This window comes from Arachis ipaensis, chromosome B6 (genome assembly GCF_059453495.1).
Source record: "Arachis ipaensis isolate K30076 ecotype BB chromosome B6, ASM5945349v1, whole genome shotgun sequence".
In the NCBI taxonomy this organism is placed as follows: Eukaryota; Viridiplantae; Streptophyta; class Magnoliopsida; order Fabales; family Fabaceae; genus Arachis; species Arachis ipaensis.
In genome coordinates, this window is record NC_142441.1 from 33,981,980 (window position 1) to 33,990,757 (window position 8,778).

Below are 8,778 nucleotides of genomic sequence, written 5' to 3' on the forward strand. Positions count from 1 at the left end.
CTCCTTTGTCAACATCAATCACAGCTTTTGCTGCGGCTAGGAAGGGTCTACCAAGGATGATGGATTCATCCATACACTTTCCAATGTCTAGGATTATGAAATCAGCAGGGATGTAGTGGCCTTCAACCTTTACCAAGACATCCTCTACACGTCCATAAGCCTGTTTCTTTGAATTGTCTGCCATCTCTAGTGAGATTCTTGCAGCTTGTACCTCAAGGATCCCTAGCTTCTCTATCACAGAGAGTGGCATGAGGTTTATACTTGACCCTAGATCACATAGAGCGCTCTCAAAGGTCATGGTGCCTATGGTACAAGGTATTGAGAACTTTCCAGGATCCTGTCTCTTCTGAGGTAATCTCTGCCTAGTCAAGTCATCCAGTTCTTTGGTGAGCAAAGGGAGTTCATCCTCCCAAGTCTCATTACCAAATAACTTGGCATTTAGCTTCATGATTGCTTGAAAGAACTGAAGATTGATGGTTTAGAAGTTATGGTAAACTCTTGTTGCAAGTATAGTTACTAAACCAAGCAATCAACCCTTCTTACAAAAGTTTTGGTTGTCACAAGTAACAAACCCCTAAATAAATTGATAACCGAAGTATTCAAACCTCGGGTCGTCTTCTCAAGGAACTGCAGGGAAGTATGTTCTTATTATTGGTTATGAAGATTGTAAATTGGGGTTTTGAAGATGAGGAGCAAGTAATTTAGATTGCAATTGAATTAAGTAAAGGAATGTAAAGTAAATAAATAACTATAAAATAAACTTTTGGCAAGGTATGAGAAATTAGAAGTCCTATCCTAGTTATCCTTATCAATGATGATGAAGATTGACTCTTAATTCCACTCAGTTAGTCTTTACTTAAAGTAAAGAAAAGTCAAGTGACTAATTAGTTAGATCCTCAAATCCTAGTTAATCCCTAAGGAAAGATTGGGATTATTGAAGTTCAATTCACTTAGCAAAGCTAACAATTATCAATCATGTTTGAGTTTGATAACTCCTGAGTTACTGATTTCTTAACCAAGACCAAAAAGGGAAAAGTAAAGCTACCGGAATAAAATTGTCTTCAGATGGAAAGCAACAGCGATATAAATAAAAGAAACAATTGTAAACTGAAATACCTCAAATAACATTAATGCAAAAGAGTAATCTGTAACATAGAAGAATTCATAAATTAGATTGAAAAGATAAATAAAAAGGAATGTTGAACCTGATAGAAAGAGATAATCCTGAAAGCGATTAAAATCCTAAATCTAAATCCTAAAAGAGAGAGGAGAGAGCCTCTCCCTAAAAACTACATCTAAATCATGAATAGTAACTAAATTGGAGACTCTCCTTGAATGGATGCATTCTCCCACTTCATAACATCTGATCTGTGCCTTCTGGACTTGGATTTGGGCCAAAAAGGGCTTCAGAAATTGCTGGGAGCATTTTCTGTAATTTCTGGTGCGTGGCCTCTGTCACGCGACCGCGTGGGTCACGCGGTCGCGTCAATTGGAGTTTTTCTTGTCGCGCGGTCGCATCAATCACGCGGTCGCGTCGCTGTTGGTTCGCGCTGGCATGCAGCCGCGTCGTCCATGCGATCGTGTCGTTGCCAGTTTCTTCAAAAACTCTGTTTTATGCTTTCTTTCCAATTTTGTATGTTTCCTTTCCATCCTTTAAGTCATTTCTGCCTTAGAAGATCTGAAACTACTCAACACACGAATCACGGCATCGAATGGAAATATAGGGTAATCAAAATAATTATTTTTAAGCATAGGAAACATGTTTTTTTACATACATCACATAATAAGGAAGGAAAAGTAAAACCATGCAATTAATATGAATAAGTGGGTGAAGGATTGAATAAATCACTCAGATTAAGTACAAAATATATCATAAAATATGGGTTTATCAACCTCCCCACACTTAAACAATAGCATGTCCTCATGCTAAGTCCAAGATAAAGAGTAATGTAAGGTTAAAGTGGTAGAATCTCATGCAATGCAATCTATTCTAAATGCACTACCTACATGCATCATGCAATTCTTAATTGTTATTTACTTATATATAAAGCTTACATATAGTTGAATTAATTCACATTCTCAAGGAATCACATATATATAGCCAAACCTTAGATAATGATAATGCACTTTTACAATTGAGATGGGAGAGAAAAACATTTTATAAACTTGCAAGACAATTAATAATTCAAGCAGAGATATATGTTAATGAGCTATTGAACCCTCACTGGATTTTGTGTTTACTCTCTAGTCACTCAGTGTTTATTGGGTTAATCACCCTATTCTTCTTTTTATCCTTTCTTTCTACAACTTTGTTCTTCATCTAACTAATCAATAATTATAGAATATAGACATACCAAAAATCATGAGGTCTTTAATTAAGGTTGTAATGGGGCCAAGGTAAAGGCAATGGTATATGTATAAGGCTAAGTGAGCTAATTAAGTGAATCCTTGATTAGTCTAAGATCTCACCTAACATACATACTTTGTAAAGTAGAGCTTCTTTACCTATTTCCCCATATTTTTCCCACTTTTGATACATGCTCATATTTTAATTTTTATCTTGTCCCATGTGCTTTGCTTTAATTTGCATGTGGGGAATTCTTTTGTATCCCCTTTATTTAAATACTGAAAAATAAATATTTTTTTTTGAATGCACATGGTGATTCAATTATTTTGATTTCACATGAGCATGCTTCCCAAAAATTTTTATTTTGAATTATTTTATTCTTTTCAACTTTCTACCCTTTGTTTTTATCATCCCTGTCCCCAATAGGTTTCCTACACTTAAACAATTACACAATTTCTATCTTAAGCTAACCAAGAATTCAACTTGGGATTTTTATTTTGTTTTTCTGCTTAAAGCTAGTAATGTGGTTTGTAGAATAAGAGGGGATTTAAAGGCTTAAGGGGGCTAACAAGGGTGATGTAAAAGGTAGGCTAATTTGGGATAAGTGAGCTAAAATCAACAATGGCCTCAATCACTCTCTTGGTATGTATTTCTATTCTATAATCGGACATATAGATTAAAACAAAGTAAAGAACACCAGAATAAATAAGAAGGGTGGAACACACAGGAATAAAAATTATGGTTTGAATGTAACCATACAATTAAGTTCAAAACTCACAGGCTGTGTGTTCTCTAACTCAAAAATCATATATCAGTTATGTATGTCATGCAAGTAAAATTAAAAGTTCCCATTATTCTCAATGTAAAACTTATTTTAAGTGGCTTTAAAGTTTGTGTTTCTCCTTGATGAAATGTTGTTAACTAACTAACATGGAATGCTATATATACAAGGTGTGGGATGTTTTTATTATGCCCAAGATTCTAGTTTACTTCCTTTTTATATTGTCAATATAAATTAAGCTATCTTATGCTAAAAAGGGTAAACTATACTAATTAATCCACAATTTCTATAACTAATAAGTTAGAATTGCAACTAAACTAAATGGCTAAAATATGAACTAAGGTGCAACATGCAGAAATAGAGTAAAAATACATGAAAATAGCAATGTATAAGTGCTGAGAAAATAAAAATAAAGAGAAAAATACAGAAAAATAGCAAAATGAAATGAAAGAGTCTGTAGTGGTTCACCAAAAAAAATACGCCAGAGATGGCGACCTCCCCACACTTAAAATGAAGCATCGTTCCTGATGCTCACTCAAGTATGGTGTGAAGGGGTGTCATCACTGGAAGGGTGGGTAGCTGGAGTCTCTGTGGGGTGGGTCTGAGGATCTGCCTGTTGCAGAGGAGGTGCTAACTGAATAGGGATCTCAGGATCGGAAACCTGAATCTGATGTGGGGCCTCCTGATGTGATGCAGCCTGCTCTGTGCCTGCCTGCTCTGTGCCTACCTGCTCAGCCTCTCTCTGGGGGTGGGTATCTGCCTCATAATCATCTGCCTCCTCCTCAGATGGCTCTGATGGTGTGTCAGGCTCGGAGGGGATATCGCCAGATCGTATCATTAGCTTCAGGTGCTCATAGCGTCACTTGCTGCGACGCTCAGCTCTCTCATATCAGTGCCGGTTGCGACGCTCCATCTGGTCGAGCTGCCAAAATAGGCGGTGCACTAGGTGATAAACTGGCTCTGAGGCAGGTGGAGGTACAGTAGTGGTAGCAGGGGTGGCTGGGGTAGCTGTGGAGGAAGAGGGGCCGGCAGATGGTGTGGCTGTCGCAGCAGTAGCAGTGAGGAATGGAGGTCTGTAGCCCAAAGCCAGAAATTTCCTGCTGTGAGGGATAATCTTCTTGCATTCTGCAGTAGGTGGCTTCTCATCAGCATCCTCCCAAGGCACGTCAGCTCGACGGCCTAGCTGTGTAATCAGATAAGGAAAGGGGAGAGTGCCTCGGACGTGGACCCTGGCCATATAGTACCAGATAAAGCGTGACAGGTACAAGTCCTTACCCTCCATCACACACTATAGGACGGTGATCATAGCGACAGGTATCTCAGTCTCATGGGTACTCGGCATAATGAAGTTGCTAAGTATCTGATGCCATAGCCGAGCCTCATCATTCAAGTAAATCCGCTTGATTCCCTTTGGTATGGTGGTGTTCTAACCCATGATCCATGGAACGGTCGGGTCAAGGGCTATCCTGGCCTTGACTGCATCCTAGTCAAATTTCATGAAGCGCATGTCCTCCTCAGCCTTTTGATATCCATCTGGATGATCGGATTTAGGCAGAAGCTTCAAAACATCCTCTATAGCCTCTTCAGTAACCAGAATATGCTTCCCTCTTAGGTTCACTTAATCTAGGGAAGTTTTGAAGTAATTGCAGTAGAATTCCCTTACCCAAGATGCATTAACCTCAGTCAGGTTTCTCTCCAGGAAGAACCAGCCTCTTTATTTGATCTGATCAGAGGTGTATTGCTGGAGTTCTTCTGGGATCTTCAGAGTCCTCTCCAGGTACAGGTTCCTGGAGTTTTCAAACACCGAATACTTAAACTCGCAGTATCGGTTTGCAAATCTAATGGGATCAGTGGTAGGGAGTAGCTGGTCAGCCTTCTCCTGTGGGGTAAAGTGTTTCTCCCGCCAGGCGTCATCATGCATGAGGTCCAGTATGGACATGGAGGCTTCTCCTCGTTTCCGTTTGCCAGTGGTAGCCTTTCCTTTTCCTTTTCTCTGGGTGGCTGACATCCTGAAAAACAAAAAACCAGGATATAAAAAAAATAGGAAAACAAATAGGCAAATAATCAAAAGAAACACAAAGTGGCAAAGGAGCAATAGAAGAGGAAATTGAGTTAAGTAAATTTGCATTAAGGATTGTATAAGAGTTAGAATACGGAGAAGAAAAATGTCACAATCCAAAATGTACTTCCAGTCAAGTTAATTAGAAAAAGTATCATCATGCCTTGGTTAGAATGTTAAAAGAAAGTGAAAAATCAGAAGAGATATTTTGAAAGGTTAGGTTTGGTTAGAATTGAAAAAGAGTTTAAGAAGTTAAAATTAGTGAGTTAGTAAAAAGTGGGTTAAAGTAAGTGGCATAATGATTATATTCCAAGTAACAAGCATTCGCAAATTAAAGCAATAGATAACTCAAATTCAAACAAGGAAGTTAGGTTGATGATGATTCAGATAGATATAGAAATAGCAAAAATTGGAATCTAAACATCAAAAATGCAGATTAAGAACCAGGAAATCAAAAAGAATAAGAAAGCTTGCCCTGGCATTCATGAATTGGTTTGGTAAAAGCAGAGGAAAGCAGAGTTCAAAATGCCAAAACCAAAACATGAATGAAAATGAAAATAGCTTACAGAAATTTGGGCAGCATCCCGGCTAAAATTGGATGTTCCCGGAAAATAAATAGCAATCAAAATAGCTCATATGAATTAAAATATAGCTTCAATTACATAAAAGGAATATGAACATGGAAAAGCAGTGTAAAAAGCAGCATAAACAAGAAATTACAGCATATGAACAATAGTAACAACACAGCAATAGCAGAATTGCAAAAATTAGAAAACAAGAAACATGAACAGCGCAATTAAACAGGCCTAAATCCACTAACCACATCTTAAGCTACCTAACAACCTAGAATCCACTACAACATGCATATCTAACTAGCCTAATGATGAACATAAACAGAAAAATAGGAAATTAACGATGAAAGGAAAGAAGGGTGGCGTTCAGCGGAACCTGGAAGGCGTAGGAATGAAAGTGGGGCAGAGAGGTGGCTGGGGAATGGCGGTGGTGGCGGCAGATGCGGCGGTTGAGGGTGGCACGACGGCGGTGGCGGCTATTCGGAGGTAGGGTTTCGGGTAGGGAATGGGGGGAAGGGGAAGGAAGGGAAGGGGGCGTGGGTGGCGGATGGATGGCGCGGCTGGGACAGAGCGGCGGCAGTGGATGGTGGTCGCGGAGGGGGGCAGTGGCGGTGGAGGGAGGAAGAGGAAGAAAGAAGAAGAAAGAGGGGGAGAATGGGGGAGGGGGTGGTGGTACGGTGAGGTCTGGGGGGTGGTTGGCAGTGCGGCGGTGGCGTAGGGTGGCTGGGTGGTGGTTGGAAGTTGTGGGTGGTGGTTGTGGAGAGAAGAGAGGGAGGAGAGGGGGCTGGGGGCGCGAATGGGTAGGGTTTCGCATGGCTGGGGTTATTAATTTGAATCCACGCAATCGCATGGGGCACGCGGTCGCGTGGCTGGGGTGAAATGAGGGTCGACGCGATCGCGTGGGTGGCGCGATCGCATGGATTGGCTAAAAGAGTGAATGACGCGATCGCTTGGGGCATGCGATCGTGTCACTAGAAATTGTGCTAAACGCACGATTCCAGCGTCATTTCAGTGCAACTCTCTGTCTCCTTTTGGGGTGTTGTGTAATCCATGTGACGCGATCGCGTCGCTCACGCTGTCACGTGGGCTTGATGTTGTGCAAGTGACGCGATCGCGTTAGGGACGCGATCGCGTGGGCGTTTTGTGCAAAACGTACAATGGCCGCACGATTCCAACCTAACTCTCTGGACGTTGGGGATTTATGCCGATCTCCAGATAACGCGGCTGCGTGAATGACGCGGACGCATGGGGAGTGTTTTCGCAACTTGACGCGATCGCATGGGTGATGCGGTCGCGTCGCACACCATTTTTTTTATGCAATATTCAGAATGCAATGCTTAATATGAATGCTATGCAAAACTCCAGGTTCAATATAATAAAATAAAATAAAACTTGAAAACAAGTAAAACTAAATAAAAATAATGAAAATAAGAACGATCATACCATGGTGGGTTGTCTCCCACCTAGCACTTTTAGTTAAAGTCCTTAAGTTGGACATTGGATGAGCTTCCTGTTATGGTGGCTTATGCTTAAATTCATCCAGAAATCTTCACCAATGCTTGGAATGCCAATAGCCTCCGGGGTCCCAAACTAGGCATGTAAAGCTTCTGAGCAGCTTCAAATAGATTTTCAGGCTCCCGGGGTGACGAATGTCAGAATAGATTCCAGGATCCCAAACTTGGCTTTTAAATCCGCCTTCGTCTTGATCTATATTTTTCCATCCGGGCGGTTTAGAAAGTAGATTTTTACCAAGGTGACCAAATGTTTTCCGAGATCCATTTGATAGATCATGATGCCAATCCGCACACTTCAAGTTGAAGCGTGGAACCTTATTGAACCTTGTGCACCAGCTCTGAGCACGAGCCATTTCCCTCTTACTCTTAAAGCCGCAGAGAGCTCTAAGCTGGCCATCTGTTTCAAGCAAACCATATTCAAGCGGAAAATTAAAGATAAAGGTTAAGGATTATACCCACTTAAAGCTTGTATTAGGTGGTAATGGCCTTGGGATAGGTGTTTCCAGTGGTTCTGTGAGTTCTACTCCCTTGTGCCCTTCTGTGAATTTCTTCACTTCCTTGCAAAATTCTTCAAATGCAACGTCTTTCTGATCAAAGTCTTCTATGTCTTCCTCATCACTCAAGTCATAAGTGGGAGGTTGGGAGAAATCTACCTTCGCATCATCTTCGTATTCACTTGGAGAAGATTCTTCGATCTCAGAGAATTCACTTGCTGGTGCAAGTTCACTACTGGGAGAACTTGACTTGAGATCATCATCATCAAGGAAACTTGCTTCTTGGATTATTCTGTCCAGTTCTTCATAAAAGACTTGCCTTGGGGGCTGTGTACTATCCTCCTTAGCATTAATTGTAACGTCATTGACAGAATTCTCCATAACTCTGGATTCCCATGGAGGCTCAGTGTCTCCTAAGTCTTCAACCAACTCTTCTTCTTGTGTAATGACAGCTTCCTCTACTTGTTCTAGTACGAAGTCATGCTCTGTTCTGTCCACGGGAGTTTCTAGTATCTCCTTCATGTTACGCTCATCATTAGATTGTCCACACGGAGTTGTGGGAGGTCCTTGAATGTTCGAACGTCTAGAAGATAATTGACTTATTGCTTGCTCCAGTTGATAAAGGGTTATTTGAAGTTGATCTACTGTTTCCTTGAGGCGAATATCTGATTCTCGGGGTGCTGAATTTGGACGTGGTACATTGGGAAGTGGTGGTCTTTGGGAGTAATTAGATTGGAATCGGGGTTAATGAGGATCGTATGGTGGCGAATGGTGAAAAGAAGCTTGTGAGTGTGGTGGTTCAAAGTTATGTTGAGAGGATGGCCTATAAGCACAGGGTGGGACTTGTTGGTAGCTACAAGGTTGTCCACCATGTCTATTTGCTTGGTATGCATTGTAGAATGGTCTTGGTCCATGATATCTTGGAGGGTATTGTTGCCTAAAGGGTTGATCAGATCCTCTTGGCTCCATCCATCTTTGATTGCTCTGACCTTGATGCATGTTCCTGTTATA